We start from the raw sequence: 20236 nt of genomic DNA on the forward strand, positions 1-20236 counted from the left end.
TTTCCCTATTGCTCAGGTGAGGGTCTATTCTCGAACTTCTCGTATACGGCTTAGGACCTCGAATAAGTATAACTTATTTCTAATATGTTCTATCTGCTTGAAATCGAGTCAGTCATTGCTTGTTTAGTTATTAGGTTCTTTGCTTAAATCGAAATTAGGTGGTTAGAGGATTCAACATCGATTGTTTCACTTAATGTAAATGCTTAGCTAGGATTGTTTTTGTGTGGAGACGGATACAGAGACAGACTTATGTATGCCGGATCGTATGAGGTTATGGCCAACTATAGTCGACCGGTTGAGCTGTAGCCTGGAAGGATCGATAAATCGTCCATGGGCGGTGTCCGAGCACTATCTCGAGCTGTGTTATGTTTTTGGCCTTTTAGTGGGCAGCGAGTGCGCGCCTCGCTAGAACAATTTTTTGTTGTTTGGATACTTTAGGTGCCGTGTTTGACATGTATTAGAATTAAATTATATTTATTTGGAGTGCTATGTCCGGGTCCATGGACTTTAGGGTAGCATCTCATACCTCATTGGGTGATTACCCTGTCGCTCACCCCTCACTCTGACCGATGAGCAGGGGTGATTATCGGACTGGTGCTATTGGGCTTTTGGGCTTCTATCGCTTTTATCGCTTTTACCGTTATCGGGCTTTTAGGCCTTTGGACTTGGTGGCAACCACCATTAAGTTTTGATTCATGGAAGCCTGTCCAATTTTGGTCAATGAACTTGCAATAGAAGCAGACTTTGACTTAAGAGAGAAATTAATAGAGAGAAAAGATAGGAACTAACTTTTACCTACAGATCCAGATACTTGTTTGAAAATCCTTGCATCCTGTGATCGGTACTCCCAAGGTAAAGCTTGCACTTTTATTTATGTTAAGAAATGAGGGTGGTAGAGGGGAATGTCAGACATGATTTGCTAAGTTGTTGGCTAGGTGAATTTGGTTGGTAAGCTAGGATATGGTATAATGTGCTTTTGTGGTTAGGACTTCCGAGATGTGGATTGAAAAATTGTAGAGGTGATGATTCTAAGTTGTACATCATGTGAGTCCCTACTGTTTTGAGAGACTGCATGTTTGTTTTGCTTGAGGACAAGCAAAATGTTAAGTCTGTGGGAGTTGATAGACCATTGATTTTACCCACTTTCAGCCATGGTCTATAAGTGTTTTAATATATATTTACTACTAAATAGAGTCTAATAGAGTCTATTTAGAGTATTTACAGGTTCAAGTACGTTCTAGAAAAATATGGTGATTTTGGAGTCTTTTGAGGTGCAGAACTGCACAGGCGCGTCAGATGTCTAGCTATGGATGGATATCTTCCCACCGTTAGATTGAGCCCATCTTTTGACACAAAATAGTGATTTGAGTTAGATTTCCAATTCCACCAGTTTGAGGTCAATCAGCATCCTGTAGCAGAGGTTACAATCGTTTTACTGAAGAGCGGTCAGTCTGCCTCGCAATAGGAAGCTGTCAAGGAGATAAAAGATTGTCGATCGATGACACAACATTGGTGACAGTGATGCCAGAATATGGGCTGAGCATATTTTATGACCGCTGAAGCCCAGAAGCAACCTCAAATTACCAGAATACCTTTGGACGACCATAAACCCTATTCATGTTATTCATAAGCCTTTGTTGACGGCTACACGCTCTTTAAGATTTCTTGGATTCTTGTTCTAGGTTAGGAGAGAAAGGAGAAACTCCTTCAGAGTCCTCCTGGAACTCCATTCGTTTTGGTTTTATATTATTTATGCTTTTCATCTATGATTTCTATGACAAACTTCATGCCTGAATAGATCCACCTGTTAGGTTTAGGGTTCACATAGATTATGAAGGATTAGCCCAAAATATAGAACTGCTAAGTAGTGATATTCATCATAGGATTGTTCTTACTACTTGTGTTCTAGAGTCATGAACTATAACCCTGATCTTAGAATCATTAGGCACAATTGCGAACGCTTGGTCTTTTCTCTGAACTGAATTCTATTGAGATAGGATTGCTAGAAACATACGAGAGTTGATTTTGGAACCCTAGGGAACACATATTCAACCCGATCGTAAAGCTTGCTAGAAGCAATATCGATCGATGATCCAATAGATTAATCGATCGATATTGTGAAAGGTGTATTGATCGATATTCTTATAGAATAATCGATCCACACTTTCTTATGATCAGTAAACGAGAGTTGAGATCTAAGATCTGGATAGTAGACTGCATATACAATGGAATTTGTTAGATTTGTACTCCCAGTTGAGTTCTATAATATCTTGCAACCAACAATTAGCCTCTATATCATTAAAATCCTCATTACCTGAATAGAAACCCTAGATCTAGTAACCATCCTCCCATCAAACAACTCTTTGCCAAGCTGAACAATTGTCTTGTTCAACATGTTTACTGCTTTATTTACTGCTTTGCTATATTTATTTACCGATGTATAAACTATTAGCCTAGCTTAATCATATAACTATTAGATCTAATTTGTTCCTTAGCTCCATGTGAATTCGATCACTATGTACTACAACTCGACCTCTTATTTGAGAGAGTATAAATCACTCGTTAGGGTAATTTGAGTGATATCACATTTTTCTCTCTCTATTTCGACCCTAGATTTATAGGTAGAGATATTTATTTAAAAGAAAAAGAAAAGGAAAAGGAAAGAAAAAAAATAAAAATAATAATAGGTATTAGTTAGGTGGAATCCAAACAGGATTTGGTGGCTACAACCATTAAGGCTTGCTTCATAAGGGTTCCAACAAAAAGAATTCCAACGGGACTTGGGGGCGGCAATCATCAAGGTTCGATTCACATGAATTCTTGGATATATGTCAAAAAGAAGTGAACATGACTTGGTGACAACCACCATTAAGTTTTGATTCATGGAAGTCTGTCCAATCTTAGTCAATGATCTTGCAATACAAGCATACTTTGACTTAAGAGAGAAATTAGTTGAGAGCACTTTTATTTATGTTAAGAAATGAGGTTATAGAGGAGAATGTCAGACAGGATTTGCTAAGCTGTTGGCTAGGTGAATTTGGTTGCTAAGCTAAGATATGGTATAATGTGCTTTTGTGATTAGGACTTCTTAGATATGGATTGCAATATTGTAGAGGTGATGATTCTAAGTTTTAAATCATGTGAGTCCCTGCTGTTTTCAAACCTCTTTCAGAGAGACTGTCCGTGTGTTTTGCTTGAGGACAAGCAAAAAGGTAAGTCTGAGGAGTTTGATAGACCATGGATTTTACCCACTTTCAGTTATAGTCTATAAGTGTTTTAATATATATTTACTACTATATGGAGTCTATTTAGAGTACTTACAGGTTCATGTACGTTCTAGATAAATATGGTGATTTTAGAGCGTTTTGAGGTGTAGAACTGCACAGGCGCGTCAGATGTCTAGCTATGGTTGGAGACCTTTCAACTGTTAGATTTAACCCATATTTTGACACAATATAGAGTTTTGAGTAAGATTTCCAATTCCCACTGGTTTGAGGTCCATCAGCATCCTGTAGCAGAAGTTATGATCGTTTTACTGAACAGCGGTCAGTCTGCCTCGCAAGAAGAAGCTGTCGAGGAGATGAAGGAATGTCAATTGATAACACAGCATTGGTGTCGATTGACAGTGATTCCAGCATATGGGCTGAGCATATTTTATGACCATTGAAGCCCAGAAACAACCCCAAATTACCAGAATACCCTTGGCCGACCAGAAATCCTATTTATGTTATTTATAAGCAATTGTTGACGGCTACACGCTCTTTAAGCTTTCTTTGATTCTTGGTATAGGTTAAGAGTGAAAGGAGGAACTCCTTCTGAGTCCTCCAGGAACTACATTGGTTTTTGTTTTATATTATTTATGCTTTTCATCTATTCATCTATGATTTCTGTGACAAACTTCATGTCTGAATAGATCTTCCTGTTAGGTTTAGGGTTCAAATAGGTTATGAAGGATTAGTCCAAAATATAGAACTGCTAAGTTATGATATTCATCATAGGATTGTTCTTACTGCTTGTGTTCTAGATTCATGAACTAGAACCCTGATCTTAGAATCTTTAGGCACAATTGCGAATGCTTGTTCTTTTCTCTGAACTGAATTCTATTGAGCTAGGATTGCTAGAAATATAGGAGAGTTGATTTAGGAACCCTAGTGAACACATATTCAACCCGATCGCAAAGCTTGCTAGAAGCGAAATCGATCGATAATCCAATAGATTAATCGATCGATATTTTGAAAGGTGTATCGATCGATAATCCTATAGAATAATCGATCGACACTTTCTTGTGATTAGTAAACGAGAGTTGAGATCCAAGATCTGGATATTAGACTGTCTATACAATGGAAGTTGTTAGATTTGTACTCCTAGTTGAGTTCTATAATATCTTGCAAGCATAATTAGCCTCTATATCATTATAATCCTCATTACCTGAATAGAAACCCTAGATCTAGCAACCATCCTTCCATGAAACAACTCTTTGCCAAGCTGAACAATTGTCTTGTTCAACTTGTTTACTGCTTTATTTACTGCTTTGCTATATTTATTTACTGTTTTATAAACTATTAGCCTAGCTTAATCATATAACTTTTAGATCTAGTTGGTTCCCTAGCTTCCTGTGAATTCAATCTCTAAGTACTACAACTCGACCTCTTATTTGAGAAAGTATAAATCACTCCTTAGGGTAATTTGAGTGATATCACGTCTTCTCAGCTCCCATGAGATGAATCAAACTTTGAACAACGGTATTCGAAGAATCACTCATAGAAAAACCTGCAACAATATGAATGCTAGTTAATTTACCTGAGGACACCAAAGGAAAACTAAACAAAAAGCGCTGCATAACTATCGACGAATATGACCCATTCGAAAGGGATGAGCCTAAAGTTAAAGCTCCCAACTAAGGCATTGTTAACTTCAAATAAAAAGTACTTCTCACGAGAAACGCCGCAATTCAGCAATCCGCCAAAGCAATACTTTTCCATAGGTATGAGAGAGATGGTCCCTTCTGATCCTCTTTTTTTCTCAAAGATCGATAGAAGGTTCCCGGTGTTCAGGGGGAGCAGCTGATCTTTGGACCTTACGGAGAGCACATTTGCTATTCAATCATAGTTTGCCGACATATGACGAAAACGTGAATCCCAACTGGGCCAGAACCTTAAGAACAAACATAACGATCGGGAAAGACAGCTCATATACATCGAAATATGACATGTGGGAACAACAAAACTATGGTTTAACTGTTCCAAACCGGTGTTCTCCGGCAAGAGAATTTTTATTGGAGATGATTGCATGTGTCTTTGTCTGAATAAAACCAAATACCCTTCGGTCATGAGGGATTTAGGATGAGGACGAACATACTATTTTTTTGCCGACGACAATCTCTTAAAAGAAAAATAGGAGCGATGCATTCTCGTCGATACGACACCAATCCATGCATTCTCGTCTATCCTTCGACACTATTTCCCAAAGACCGTGGCGAACTCAGCTCATGTTTTCCGATCATTCTAAATCATCGATCAAACTTTGCGGAAAAAACCGCGGGAAGTCCATTCTTTATCAAAAGAAGTCGCGATAAACGTTTCGAGTCGGAAGACGGTCCTAAGGGACCTAAGACACGACTCGAGGCCCATCTCAAGGTTTCTTAACCAAAAGCCCGTAAACCGTAGGACGGTTTACCCTTGGTTCGCAAGGGAAGATAAATGTCAAGTTTCCGTGGATATATACGGAATTTTGAGGATAATTACGAAGATCGAAAAAAATGAAATATCTCCATTTTTTGCTATGACGGCTTAAGGGCAGAAGAGTAAAAGCGTAAACCGATCTTGGAGCGAGTATATAAGGAGTCCTAGGCGAGAGGCATGGGGGGGGGGGGGAACTCTTTTAGACTAAGAATTCTCTGCACTTAGAAACTTTAGGCTTTATTCTCGACAAGTTAGGTTTCTATGATTGGCATTCAATTACTAGACGAACTCGCCCAGGCAGTTCGATCTCTTGTCCTGCTCTATCAATTGAAATACGTTCGGCTTGATCTTCGAAAGGGGTACGTAGGCAGCCTTTAAAAAGGTTCAGTCCGAAATCAATCAAAAACCTTTTATGTATCTTTTTTGTTTTTTGTTATCGAACTGCGACTCAACTAGGTTTGAGCTTTTAGGCCGCTAGAACTAAGTAACTCGCTGACAGCCTTTGCGGCCAAAGCTTTTATGATCTCTTGTCATGATCACAACGCTCTTACGCGGACTCGAAATAAGATCTACTGTTATCTCTAAACTTGTTTATTATCTTTTCATGATTTCCGCATATATTTGGTCACTTGTCATTGGCTCTCGCAGAGATCCGGAACCTCTGGAAAATTAGGGTTTCCCTAGTTTTCTAATTTAAACGGAAATCGACAGTGCGAATTTCGGTTCTCACACGAATTTTCGACTTTTCTTATCCCTATAAACTATGTCTGTCCCGTGTTAAAAATACATATTTTTTAGAAATCAAATTTTGTAAGAAATAATATGCTATATTTTTACAGATATATTAATCAATATTACTTGTTATGTTGAATAACCATTGTTTATCCAAGAAGTTTTTTCCTTTTCTTGCAGTCTACCTAATCCAGTCAAACATTAAAGTAAATAAGGAGATTATGAAAGTATGAATATATTGGTCCTCATATGGTGGGTTGGATTCATTTGTGAATATATTTCAAAATCTATTAATGGCAACCCCACCAGTTTTTTAGATTGTTTATTACCAATGTCTTAAACACAGCGCAGTCACACACGTATAGATATAGGATTTCATTTTTTGGTTATAATTGTTTTATTATTAGAAACTGTTATCATCATTGGATCCTCTTGGAAAAGTCCTTGCCGACAGATTTTAAACAGCCGTATACAGACAAATATATTCAGTGAAAGTAAAGCATAGAGTAGCATCGCAACACGTAGTAACTACCAACGAAGGTGCAAAATTTGCTTGGCTATCTCTAATCATAATACGAATATTCTAATGGATTTCATTTGATTAGATTAACGCTTGGCTATAGTTAGTTTACGACGAGTCGATGAAAATATCCATCCAAATCACCTTAACAAAGCAGAACAAAGAATAAAATCACGCAGCTCTTAGATTTAAATAAAAATATAATTAAGAATAAAAATGGATTAGTAACCATTACCACTAACTACTTTAGAAAGATCTTTGAATTATCTAAGCCAAAAAATATTGAAGAGGCACTAGCTTAAGAGGCACTCGCTAGCTTCTCAATCATGCAGAGAGACAAGGAAAGATAACGGGGATGCGCGTCATTCGCACGTGTCCTTAGATATTTCATCTTCTCTTTGCTGATGATAGTTTTTTTTCTGTAAGACGGGATCCCGTGAGTGTGAAAAAATAATGAAAGTAGTCAGGAAGTATAGTAAAGCATCAGGTCAATGTATCAACTTTTATAAATCGTCCTTACTCTTTAGTAAGTGGACTAATACAAATATTAGACAAGAGATTAAAGATGCACTTGGAATACAAAACGAAGGAAGAATGGTTCCAAGTGCAAACTTTTTGCAATTCTCAAGGATACGTTGATGCATAGAGTGAATGGATAAACAAGTAGATGGCTCTCAAAAGAAGGGAAGAAAGTGTTAATTAAATCCATTCTGCCAGCTCTTCCGACTTACGTTATGTCTACTTTCCTGCTCCCTTTGAAGATATGTGATAACCTAGGAAGTGTCATTGCTCAATTGTGTTGGGCTTCAAATCCACCAAAAAGAGGAATACAATGGGCGAAATGGGAAAAAGTCTGCTTACCAAGAGAGGAGGGAGATATTAGTTTTCGTATGATCCATGATTCAATCTGGCGCTAATGGCAAAACAGTTATGGAGTCTAGTTCAGTTTCCTCACTCTGACTCTTTGGTTGCCCGGGTCTTGAGGGGAAGATATTATAGATTGAGTTCACCACTCAGAGTAAACTCTGCTAGCAGTCCATTGTTATTACTGAGAATCAGACATAAGATACATTCAGGTTATGAAGTCAAGGTGTGGGAGGATACGTGAATCCCAACGACCCCTGCGAGATCAGCTATCCATGTAGCGCCAGTTATGCATCCTAATCCGAGAGTTAGCGATTTCATTAATCAAGTATCAAAGGATTGGGATGTTGGTCTATTGGAGAACTATATCAATCTTGATGACATACCGCTTATTAGGAGTTTGGCCATAAGCTCAACTCATCGTCGTGATACATTCTGCTGGAACTATACAAGGAGTGGCCAATACACGGTTAAATCTGAATATTGGGTGGCTCATAATTTATTAAAGGCAGAGGAGGAGAAGGAGGTCTTGGAGCCGAGTATCACTAAGCTTCAAGCCTTTGCTTGGAAGTTAAAGGCGCCTAAAAAGATATGTCATCTTATATGGCAATTGTTAACTGGTCATGTGGCAGTAACGAGGAACTTAGCAAGAGGCAATATGAGGTATGATAACTACTGCCCAAGATGTGGTGAACTAGAAGTATTTGTAACCCAAGCCATATTCGAATGTCCACCAGCTCTACAAGTTTGGTCCTTATCATCAACTCCAATAAGCCCATATATATATCCACTACCAAGCGACCACACAAATATGGATTACCTATTCTGGAGGAAAAAAACATTATCGAACCAGAACAAGACATGAATCCTTATCCCTGGATAATCTGGTATATTTGGAAGGCTAGGAATGACAAAATTTTGAGGGGGATAGACAGAGATCCTTTGGAGCTAGTTCGACATGCAGAAAGTGAATGTCAAGCCTGGTTTGATGCGAACGAAGTGGTACAACCAGTGGTACAAGATAACAATACTGAGGAACCCCAAGTCATAAGCTTGGGTAATATTTGCTTGTTAGATGGATCTTGGACAGCCTCTGCTCACTTTAGTGGATGTGGATGGGTCTGGATGGACAGTGGCGGAAACATTCAACTTATGGGGACAAGAAACTTCACTCGACGCGAATCAGCATTGCATTCAGAAGTAGAAGCACTGCGGTTGTCAATTGAGAACATGCTTCAACATTCAACATGCCAGAGTTTTGGGACAGATTGTAAGGACCTGACTGCAATGATAAAGGAGCCTCATGTCTGGCCAAGATTTGCGATGGAATTGGAAAGCATAGAGACGTTACAGATATGCTTCCCGGATTTTAACATCATTCATGTTCCACGAACGCGCAATCAGATTTCAGATTTTTTAGCTAAAACTGCTAGATCTTTCTGCAGAGAGTTACATTTTATTGGTTGTTTTATTCCGGTCTGGTTACCCAGACCACCTCAAGCTTAAGTAATAAAATGACCTTTTGACATCAGAAAAGAAAAACGTAAAGGAAGCTTGAGAAATCAGAAATGCGTGGATGAGATGAGCACTAACAACGGTTATCGAGTGTAGACATGTATATTTTTTTTGCAACATGTACATTCTAAGTATCAAATCACGTAGTAGCGATCGAAGGCGGATAAAGAATGGTTGGGTATTAGAATACCTATTTGAAGCATATGTTAAAGAAATGAAAAAATAATTCGGGAATAGGATATTGCAATAACATATTTAACAGATGAAAATTATAAACACGACGTACTGCCATTACCCATGATAGTACTTCAATTTTATTAATCTAGGATATTCAGACTTTTGTATAAGTTTAGAGTAATTTTCAAAATAGATGCACCCCATGGATAGTATCTCTCTCTACATAATCATAATCAAGTGGACTGTCCATATTCATGTAAATCCCCATGATAACGTGATCTAGTTTCGCCGCAGTAAGTGGATCGAATCTAAAATGTGTTGGCGTGCCAATTTGTCTCTTTAACTCGGTCATAAGGATCCTGACAATGATAATAATTATATAGTTGATAATATATCAGATTTTGCCAAACTTAAATGACATTTTGGAGGAAAAAGGATTCAGGTTCGGAATACATTTTTAGGAAAGCTAAACATAATTGTTTATTTAATTGTTTTAGTCATTATAACATCAAAATGTTATTCTATTATTCAAATCGATGTGGACTGAGAATCCAAACCGAAATAAAATAACCAACATAAACTAGACTTCTATGAAAATTTTGTGCACTCCTGAAATGTTAAAAGATTGGTGACAACTCATCATGTAGGAGTGTTGTTAAAAGATGAGGTCTTGGGTTCGAGTAACGCCAAACGAACAAATAACCTACCGGTGGATGTGGAGGTGTTTCCTCCCACGGTGAGGGGTTAGGATCGGTGCCCAGCAAGGCTGTGAGCCGGGTTCCGAGTCAGCGGGACGGGTTGTCAGATAAAAAGTCAACTTTTTGTGACAACCCGTCCACTCACTAGGACCCCAGGCTCACAGCCTGACAGGACACCAACCTTAACCCCTCCATTATGAGTTCTCTCTCACTCCATAATTAGGTTGTTGGTGCGCTCGACATTCCTCGAACTCAAGACCTCACCATTTAACAAAACTCCCACATGACGAGATATCTCCAATTGATCATATCAATAACCTACCGGTGGATGTAGAGGTGTTTCCTCCCACGGTGAGGAGTTAGGGTCGGTGCCCTGCAGGGCTGTGAGCTTGGGATCCTACTGAGTGGGACGGGTTGTCACATTAAAAGTCGACTTTTTATGTGACAGCCCATCCCGCTCACTCGGAATCCGGCTTACTCGGGAGTTATATGCTTATAGCACCCCGACCCCATGGTTAATGGGTCATCCACGCCCGCTCTCTCGGCATGTGGGCCCCATCTCGTTCCAACAGTTGGTTCATAATTTTTTTTAAAAGGCTCAAAATCATTGTTTACTGACCTTGCAATCACCTGACCTTTCAATGTACTTTGGTCTCACTCACACGGTACCGCGAATCACTTCCCGATAGGTCACCCATCATTTCACTACTCCAGCCCAAGTATGTTTAACCCAGGAGTTCTAAACGGATGTGTTACGGAAAAGGTAAGTCACCTCTGGTAACATGGGTAGCCAAATCAATTCTCTTAAGCCTTTCCATATATCACAACTAGGGATGTTACAATTATGCAACGTCCTCGTTGCGTCCCACGACAGGTCTCAAGACGCCTCTCAGGTCAGAACCGAGATGGCTAACCAGCTCTGATACCACTTGTAATTCCCCGACCACCCATGGCTAATGGGTCACCCACGCCTGCTCACTTGGCCCGTGGACCCCGTCCCGTTTCAATAGTCAGTTTGTAATTTTTTTCAAAGCCTCGAAATCATTGTTTACTGACCCTGGAATCACCACCTGAATTTTTCCGTGCTTTGGCCTCACTCACATGGTTTCGCAAATCACTTCCCGATAGGTCACCTATCCTTTCTGTCACATCCCGGGCCCGAGCCCAATTTTTAGTGACAATGCCCGTGATGATTTGGCCCATGTAGAGAAAACCCTAGGGTTTTTCCCTTCTTCTTCTATAAAAAGGAGGCAGCCCCTAAGATTTTCTCCAGAGACTCAAAACCTAGCAAAGCCCTGCCCAGTTGGAGAGAGAGCAGCCGCCGGCTACCAAACCACCACCAGAGCCACCGCGAGTCACCGTAGCACTGCCGGCGACCGTGTAATCTCACCGAAGAGGAGATCTCGCCGTGTTTCGATTCCTTCTCGTCGTTTCCTTGAGTCTTCTACTCTTTTTCTTCTAGATCCAGCAACTAGTGAGGGTAAAGAAACCCTAAACACTCTCTTTTAGATCTCTCCTATCTCTTTCTTCTTCTTGATCTATGATCTAGGGTTTGGGTGGAAACCAACCCTTGTTCTTGTAGATCTGGTTAGTAAGGACCCGTAGAACTCAGATCTACATCAACTCTCTCATCTCGCAGATCTAGGCTAAGGTGAGGGCTTGTTGCAATCTCTGTCTCCTTCTATCATTATCTCATCATGGTAGAAATGTCTAGGTTGATCATTCATCCATACTTGTTACTTTCTATAGATCTACTAATATAAATAAATATACATATGATAAATATAAATATCTTGATGCTTGATGTGTGAAAAACATAGATCTATTGCTAAGGTTGTTAAAATATGGTTGAATGATGTTTGAGGATTGAATGTGATGATTGTATTGATTGGGGTTATTGTATAAGAGTATGATATCTATATAATTGGGAGATGTAAACGAGTTAGAGAAAGGCGTAAGGCCTATGTGTGCCGGTGTAACGTGGTGGAATGACATATATGTATGTCTCGGGCGTTACATCGTTTCTTGTTGGGTCATGTGGCAATCGTTTGAGTTGGCATGATTCATCGCCAGAGCGGACATGCGCCGTGCCTGTATGTGAAGTAAAGATGTAGTAACACGGATCACGTGGAGACAGCGTGATGTGGCGTGACCGTGTGAATGTGGTGGCCCGGATCACGTGGAGACAGCGTGATGTGGCGTGATCGCGTGAAGGTGTGGAACTCACGGAGACAGTGTGATGTGGCAAGTTCTCACACGACAACATGAGAGGCGTGGAGACAGCGTGATGTGGCGTTAGTCTCATGTTGGCACCGTCGGGGTTTATCCTCGTTTCTTGTTGATTGCTTTCGATTTACTGAATGTTTAAGTTAGATGCTTAAGCTATGTTGTGTGATGATTGTTGGTGATTGATTTCGGGGCTCCTAGAGCTTCCCTCACTGAGTATTTGTCGAAATACTCAGCCCTCCTTTCTTTTTCAGGTGAGTTCGAGGAAGTGCAGGAGTGGTCATCTCGGTGTGATGCTGGTTTTCGGGTTGTTTGGTTTTATTTAAGTTATTTCATTTTAAGACTTGGTGATTTGGTTTTAAGCGTTTCCTATTCGTTTTAGTACGATTTTGTAAGACATTTGGATTCGATCCTTGGGAATGAGATTTGCATTGGCCTTTTGAGTGTTTCTTGTTGATGAAGGCAATGTGAATTCATGCCGTCTCGGTTAAGCAAGATATGGGTGTGATACTTTCACTACTCCAGCCCAATCATGCTTGAATTTCCCCGTGATTTGGCCTCACTCACAAGTAACGCCAAGCGCACCAATAACCTACCGTTGGATGTGGAGGCATTTTTTCCCACGGTGAGGGGTTAAGTTCGGTGCCCTGCAGGGCTGTGAGCTGGGTTTTGAGTGAGCGGGACGGGTTGTCACAAAAAAAAATCGCTTAACAACACTCCTCTAGGATGAGTTTTCACCAAAAATCGCTTAACAACACTCCTCTAGGATGAGTTTTCACCAATTGATCTGCAGATCAATTGGTGACAACTCATCCTAGAGGAGTGTTGTTAAAGGGTGAAGTCTTGGGATCGAGTAACGCCAAGCGCACAAATAACCTTCCGGTGGATGTGGATGCGTTTCCTCCCATGATGAGTGGTTAGGGTCGGTGCCATGCAAGGCTGTGAGCTGGGTTCCGAGTGAGCGGGATGGGTTGTCACACTTTTCAATTCTTCGGTGTTATCTTCTAGTGAGTTCATTAACTGATCTGCACAGTGCATTCATGTGTCTTCTTTGTGTGTTCTCCGTGTCTGCAATCTGTTTTGTAATTTGTGGTTTTTTTTGGGCGATTGTAAAAATTCTCTCTAGTTTTTATAAAGCGCCAGAATGTGCTAGGTGCAAGGGTCTTTGAAGTGTTTCTTCCTCTCTCTCTCTCTCTCTGCGACGGTCCCAATACTTGGATTGTTTGATCAATCTGAACAGGATGGTTCCTCCTCATTACATGCAGGTACTGAGTCCAAAAGGCAAATTATTTCCATTTCAACCAATCTTTCTTGTGAAGAAGGTTTGCTCTGGTAAAGGAGTTCCTCAGGCTAGGATCTTCTTCACTTTACCTATCCTTCCTTTCAAGCGCTTCATAGTCTACAGTAAATCGTTATTGGATGGCGAATGTGATCTTTAATTGTTACTTACTCGGATTAACTAAACAAGTAGGAAAGATTAGTAAGATCCGGAATTTCTTACAATTTGTTTGCGTAATCCGAATTTCAAATCTGCTTATGATAGTTGTATGGGGTTTATTCATTTCCATCAGAGTCGTGCGAGCTTTTATAGCTGCCCGAAACAAAAAATAAAAAAATAAAATCATTTTTCAAAAATACATCAAAATTATTAAATAATATTATTATTGACAAAAAAACAGCATCATTACATTACAAACAACTAATAATTAAATAAGCAAAAAAATAGTTCTAAACTATAACAAATTTCTATTTATGCTAGGAAAAAGTATAAACAAATTTGAAAATAAGAAAAAAATATTTTAAAATTTCCATTGTTATTATTTTGCATAGATAAAATAATTAAGTAACTCAATATTTTTAATTGATTTTCAAACGAAGATAAAAGCATTACTATACAAACTTAAAATATTTATAGACTAAACACAAATTTGAGATAAATATTGAGAAAGAATAATATTACACTCAGAAGTGATAACCACCGAAATATGAATAAAGTAACTTGTAAACTTCTAATTATGTAAAGCATTATTATTTTTAATTATTTATTATTTGTCTCAGTTAAAACAAATAGATTTAAAACAAAAGTATATAATAGTTTAACCGTATGAGTTATTACTAGAGGTGGCCAATGTAAATGCAAGAACTAACCCACAAAGTAAAGCAGAGAGTACACCAGAAAATATCTTTACAAAGATATGTGTTATTACTAGTATTCTTTTAAAGTGAACTTACAAGTCTCTCTTTAAACAGAACCCGAACAAGATCAAGACCCTTCTTGACTTGCTCCCCTAGCCTCACACGTCCTAAGATTGAATACAAGATCTCTAGAACCTCTACCCCTTAGCCCTTAGTGTTATTCACTCGCTTACAAGCTTAGTGAACTCCACTCTTATGCTAAGAATACAATTCTCCCTAATCCACATGTCGAGTATGACTATATATACAATACAGCCAAGTCGGCTATCCACGCCTATCTATCCAATATTCACTATCTACCCAAATAAGGCAACCCTAAAACCTGTCCAAAGTCTTTAAGAAACTTCCCATCGTGAGATCTCCCTTCTCCAAGGTGAATCTCTTTAAGCTTGCTCCCCAAGATGTCTTCGTATTAACTTCGCCTTGGTCCGCATTCCATTCTTCAAGTCGCAATCTTCATCTTGACTTGTTCATCCGCACGTACACTTCTCTGTTACAGACTCTGCTCTATTCACTGATGTACTTGCGTCTGTATCAGAACATCTATCTGATCTTTGCATCTACAATCTCCCCCTTTTAGTTTGGATGCCTCTCAAGTACCTGCACAGATCCACTCAAACAACCACACACATTCGAACACATATATCCTGAATAATATGTGCATTAAACTGAAATGAAGGTTCAAAATATGAAAGTTCAAGAGTTAGAGATAAACATAAAACCAAAACCACAAAAACCAGGAACATTGTTTTATCTCTCACTCCCCCATAATTAAATAAACCGAGAAAAATTAAAATTTTCTCCCCCATAATCTAGTTTTCCCATATTGTAAACTGTTGTCGTTTAACATGAGTTTAAGTTCTTTTCAACATTGTCTCAAACAAGTCTGAGTTACAAAGTTGTGCCTTTATCTGTTCGTAATATATTCTTTCACCGGTGAGCTCTTCATGTCCACATCTTAAATCATTTGATCATAAATGTTCCTGATTTGTAGCCCCTCTGTAAACCCCATATATATGATTCTCATCTTTGATGATCCAATCTGCATATGCACAAAACTCATTGATTCCTCTTAGATTTAACCATCTTCTAGAAAATGTTTCTCTCTGCCTCTCCAGTTCGTCAAACCGGCGTTCCGGCGTCCGTCACGCAACCTTCGAGTATCTCCGTCTTGGTCGTAGTAGTCAGAGCATAGCCTCTGGCTTCCTCGCTTCTGGGATTCCATGAACTTCAAGAAAGACAGGGAGTTTGTCGGAATCACGGTTCTCTTCCTTGATGAAAACGTAAGTTAATCTTCGATCTATCACACTTATTTAACATATCTGTTTTAATTGATTTCCTGACTCTTTGTTGAATAATATTATTTACAGATTCCGTGATTCATGGGTTTACTCCCGTCGCACGTGCTAATCCTTACATGTCATCTTTTGAAAGCAGGTTCCATTGTGAAAGTCGATCGTTTTGAGGTTGCTAGGTGCTCAAGCATGTACAAGATAACTGATCATCCATTCCTAATTTGTTTTATCTCACTAACCATTATTGTTGAAGTCATCACAGGTGCTCCGGAGATCTATCTCCAGTCAAGATTCGACTGTTCGACAATCTCCAAGTGATTGCGAACAAAAACCTAGAACTCCCAGGTATATTATCATGTTGCATCTGGGTTTATATTATGTTTTGATATCATAACTGATATTTAAACTCGCAGATGTGGTTGGGCAAATATGTTATGTCCAGGGCACTAACCTCACCAAAGAAACAACTCGAGTCGTTATTCGTCTCTTCATTGATCCGTAAGAAAAAATAAACACATAATTTCCTTTATATTATTGTCTATATTGTGCTAACATCAATAATAAAAAATATTTCATACCCAAGATTTGTGGTCGTCTATTTATCTCCCTTACTTATCAATCTAATTTTACATAAATCTTTATTTTACAGCTTAAAAGAAATCACAATAACCCAAACAATCAAAACACCAAAAACTAGAATCTCAAAAAAGATGCATCATTAATGATCACCTCTCTTTTTGTCTAGTCTTACAAATAAACTTCAAAATAAGTATACCAAACCAATCAAACTCAACAAAAACTCAATGACACATAAATTGAGCCAACTAAACAAATACAAACTACACGGCCAGCTATTTAACAATTTACAAACTACCAAGATCAGTAAAATTACTTAAACAAAAAAGCAGATTAAGTTACAAACTCTGATAAATACAAATAACAATGATTTTTGTTTACATATTACCCATCAAACAAAAGAGAAACAAACACAGTCACACCAGGAGATACAAGACACAATCCCAACAGACACAAAGGAGGCAAGAACATCTCCACTTGCTCACTCCTCTTATCTTATGAAAATAGCTTACATGCTCAATGTCAACAGACCAAAGCTATTGTCTTCTTATGAAAAATACATATATTCGTTTAAAAGCCATTATGGCCCAAATACTAATTGTCACTCATTTTATAGTTATTTCTACAAGTCTTCATGTATTTGTTTTAAAGGTCCGATAAAAGAAACAAGTTTAAAATTAAAAAAAGCATATAATCAACATAATAAGAATAAAATAATATTACTTAATATACACAACTTACACAACTAGACTGGAGAAAAAATATTCAGAAACAAAAGTACTCTCGATAACGTTAATATAATTTATGTAATCTCAACAGTACAAGTAACAAATTAAAAACAAACAAACAATAAGTCTCCAACACCACAAACTATATCAATCACATTATTAACACAGTTTAGTCTTTCATGAGTGAAGAACATTGCATACACAGTTCATCATCACAACTCTAACCCTATAACAATAAAATACTTAAAAAATAATGATCAACCCAAAACGCAAAATTCAGAACTACAATAACTCTAACAAATATTAAGACGAATCAAGAACTATATCCACAACTCCGCGCCAAGAGCTTGGAGGCAATGCCCTAGTTTATTTAAATACACCAGCATATAAAAATGAATAGTATGAATACTTAACCGTGGCCAATAACACAACTAAAGACTTTATTCGATGCATTATGAAAAAATGATGCCCTAAGCGAAAATTTCTTTTCCTATAAGGCACGCACGGCACGGCACGGTACGGCACTGATTTCCATGTATGATTTGGTTGTATAATTTTGTATTGTATGTTTTAGGATGAAATAAATAAAATTATATATTAAAAAAAGGTATTGTCAATAACATTGAACGTTGTTGGATACGTGGAGTCTCGGGTGTATTGTTTCGCTAAACTCTTTTACTGATGTTATGGAACTAAATGATTTTTCAAATTTCTTTTTTTTTTCTTTTTCTTTGTGAAACGGGAAATTGTCAAAAGACATCATTGCCGTGAGCGTTCGGGTGCGCATACGTTTTCTGTTTTTTTTTTCTTTTTTGGCAACAAACGGCTATTCTATTACTCAAATTTGAAGTGGTTTGGATAACCAGACCGGAATATAAATACCAACAAAACACAACGATCTATGAAAAGAACGGGTAACAAGTCAGCAATTCCATTTTGCACCCTTGGGAAGTATTGAATTTTGAAGTTCGGAAAATGCATCTTGAGAATTTGAATGGCCTCCAGCTCAGCTGAGAAGTTTGGCCATGCTTGTGGATCATTCATTATTGCAATCAGGTCCTTGCAATCCGTTCCAAATTTCTGACATGTCGAGTGCTGTAGCATGCTCTACATTGCCCATCTTAATGCTTCCAGTTCAGAGTGGAGTGACGTTTCGCGCCTCCTTAAGTTCCTTGTTCCCATTAGTTGCATCTTCCCTCTGTCATCCTTCCATACCCATCCAAGTCCACTGAATTGATCTGTAGAGGTCCATGAACCATCAACCATACAGATGTTTCCAAGCTTAAGGCATGTGTTTCTTCAACCATTTGTGTCTGTGGAGGAGCAGGTATAGATTCCTTTGCACTATACTATGCATGACACTCACTCTCTGCGTATCTGACTAACTCCAAGGGGTCCCTATCTATACCTCTGAACAGCTTATCGTTCCTTGCTTTCCATATGTACCAAATTATCCAAGGATATGGGTCTCTATAATTTTGTGCTTCCATAATACTATTCTTCCTCCAAAAGAGATAATCCATGTTAGTGTAGATACTCTCAGTAGGGAAAGTCTGAGAGCTAGACGGTGTTGATGACAGTTCCCATGCTTGTATTGCCGGTGGGCATTCAAAGATCGCATGAGTAGCCGTCTCTTCCGGCTCTCCACATCTTGGGTAGTAGTTATCACATCGCATATTGCGACATACCAGATTCCTTGTGACAGCTACCTGCCCAGCAATAAACTGTCATATAAGATGACAAATCATTTGTGGTGCATTGACTTTCCAAGAAAAGGCTTGAAGTTTGCTTATGTTGGGCTCAACAACTTCTTTTTCCTCCACATCTCTCAGAATATTTGTAGCTACCCAATATCCTGATTTTACAGTATATTGTCCATTTTTGGTGTAGCTCCAACAAAAAGTATCGCGTCGATGAGTAGGGCTTATGGCCAGACTCTAAATAATAGATATATCCTCTCGTTCTACATATTGATCTAGTATCCGAGTATCCCACTCCTTTGATTCAAAATCGATAAGATTACTGACTAACATCTTTGGATTAAATAATGGGGCTCTGGGGCGCGCCGGTCTTGCTGGAATCGAATGAATCCATGGATCTTGCCAAACATTAATTTGGGTGCACTTTACTCATGATGCCCAAGAGTAAAAGTTTTCTTGCCGGTATGAAACTCATCCACACATACGATGGACTATCCACTGCACCGATTCGCAAAGGCAAACTCAATCGATAGTATCTTCCCCGAAGAACTCTCGCCACTAGTGAATCTGGGAATAGTACAAGACGCCAAAGCTGTTTCGCCAGAAGGGCAAGGTTAAATTCGTGGATCATGCGAAAACCAATACCTCCCTCCTCTCTAGGGGCACACATCTTCTCCCATTTAGCCCAGTGGATCCCATGCTTTGGTGAATTTGAACTCCACCAGAATTGTGCGATGGCATTCGCAAGGTTTTCACATATCTCCAAAGGGAGTAGGAAACTGGACATGACATATGTCGGAAGAGCTAACAGGATAGATTTTATTAGAACTTCTTTTCCACCTTTTGATAGCCATATCTACCCGTCCATCCATTCACTCTGTGTAGTAGTTTTTCTTTCAAGAACACAAATAGCCTACACTTGGATCCACTAATATCCTCTGGAATTCCTAAGTAGGATCCCATCCCCCCTTCATTATGGATACACAAGTGTATCTTTAGTCAGCTGTCGATCATTAGCAGGAATCCTCTTACCAAAGAGTAATGAGGATTTATGAAAGTTAATACATTGTCATGATGCTTTCCCATATTTTGTGACTACTTTCATAACTTCTTCACATTCACGGGGTTCTGCCTTACAAAAGAAAAGGCTAATCAGCAAAGAGAAGGTGTGATACCGAGGGGCAAGCGCATGCGACTCGTGTCTCTGTTATCTTCCCTTGATTCTCTACATGATTAAGAAGGCTAACGAGCGCTTCCGTGAATAGAATAAATATGAAAGGAGACAGAGGATCTCCTTGACGTAAACCTCTACCTGGAACAATATTTTC

At 38.8% G+C, this 20236-nt stretch overlaps 2 long non-coding RNA genes across 3 annotated transcripts; one reads left to right on the plus strand and one right to left on the minus strand.

Annotated features, from left to right (window-relative positions):
• The first annotated feature begins 22 nt into the window (after nt 1-22).
• On the plus strand, nt 23-4914 carry LOC117126559. Its single transcript, XR_004449175.1, has 2 exons — nt 23-935; nt 3032-4914. It is a non-coding gene; the product is annotated as an uncharacterized LOC117126559 (long non-coding RNA).
• A 2502-nt stretch (nt 4915-7416) lies between these two features.
• LOC117126557 lies at nt 7417-19919 on the minus strand. 2 transcript variants are annotated; one of them, XR_004449173.1, is made up of 3 exons: nt 13915-19919; nt 7795-13812; nt 7417-7706 (listed from the first exon to the last, which is right to left on the minus strand). It is a non-coding gene; the product is annotated as an uncharacterized LOC117126557 (long non-coding RNA). The 2 variants fall into 2 exon arrangements; XR_004449172.1 differs by having other exon boundaries at nt 7417-13812; nt 13915-14842.
• Nucleotides 19920-20236: the final 317 nt, after the last annotated feature.

This window comes from Brassica rapa, chromosome A07 (genome assembly GCF_000309985.2).
Source record: "Brassica rapa cultivar Chiifu-401-42 chromosome A07, CAAS_Brap_v3.01, whole genome shotgun sequence".
Classification (NCBI taxonomy): Eukaryota; Viridiplantae; Streptophyta; class Magnoliopsida; order Brassicales; family Brassicaceae; genus Brassica; species Brassica rapa.